Below are 1,067 nucleotides of genomic sequence, written 5' to 3' on the forward strand. Positions count from 1 at the left end.
CTTCTACACTATTAGAATAGCACCTAATGCATTGTAGGTATACACTAAGCAGTTTTTAAAAATTTTAAACATTTATTCATTTTAGAGAGAGCTTGAGCAGGGGGAGGGGCAGAGAGAGAGAGAGAGAGAGACAGAATCTGAAGCAGGCTCCAGGCTCCGAGCTGTCAGCACAGAGCCCGACACGGGGCTCGAACTCACAGACCGTGAGATCATGACCTGAGCCGAAGTCAGACGCTTAACTGACTGAGCCACCCAGGCGTCCCTACACTAAACCTTTTAATTAGCAATAATCGCGCCTCGGATAAACCTCATTGGCTACGATACTGCCACTGCGCAAAGCTTACACTAAACCTTTTAAATTGCTAAATTGGAGTAGAGATATCTTCATGGACTAACTGAGATGGGGGACTTGCAGAATTACATTACTTCATCTGGATATAAAAGAAGGGAATCCCTACCCCTGTTGTATGAAATCTGAAGATAATTGCAGTGTTTCAAGATTGCTGTGCTGGTAATGGTTTGTTCTTCTTCTTTTAGGATAATTGCACCACGTGTAACGAATCCATATCCTGAGAACATAACAGTTCAGGCCCAAGTTCTGCCTTTGCTCACTACTTTTACGACTTGGACAAGTCTCCCCTTACTGAATCTCATCTCCAAGCAGAGATAATAATATCAGCAACCCTACAAAGTTGTCCTGAATTTTTTTTAATGGAAGTATAGCTGACACACAATGTTACATTCATTTCAGGTGTACAACATAGTGATTGGACAGGAATCTACGTCATGCTCGCCACAAGGCAGCTACCATCTGTCACCGTACAGGGCTGTTATGATACCATGGAGTATATTCTCTCTGCTGTCCCTTTTATTCTCATGACTTATTCATCCCATGCCTGGAAGCCTATACTTCCCACTCCCTGTCGTGAGGTTTTAATGCATGCAAAAGTGCTGTGAGGGATGTAAAGTGCTAGGTAGGTATAAAGTATTGCGTGCAGACTTTCGATTGATGGTACTTGCTTGATTTTTATCGTGATTAGCCTTTTCTAGCCCATCATCTGTTATCA

The 1,067-nt window shown here is 42.7% G+C and overlaps 1 pseudogene; it reads right to left on the reverse strand.

Annotated features, from left to right (window-relative positions):
- Window positions 1-212: 212 nt before the first annotated feature.
- On the reverse strand, window positions 213-341 carry LOC144235129 (U4 spliceosomal RNA; annotated as a pseudogene).
- Between the last annotated feature and the right edge of the window lie 726 nt (window positions 342-1,067).

Source organism: Crocuta crocuta, unplaced genomic scaffold, assembly GCF_008692635.1.
Source record: "Crocuta crocuta isolate KB4526 unplaced genomic scaffold, BGI_CrCroc_1.0 scaffold467, whole genome shotgun sequence".
NCBI lineage: Eukaryota > Metazoa > Chordata > Mammalia > Carnivora > Hyaenidae > Crocuta > Crocuta crocuta.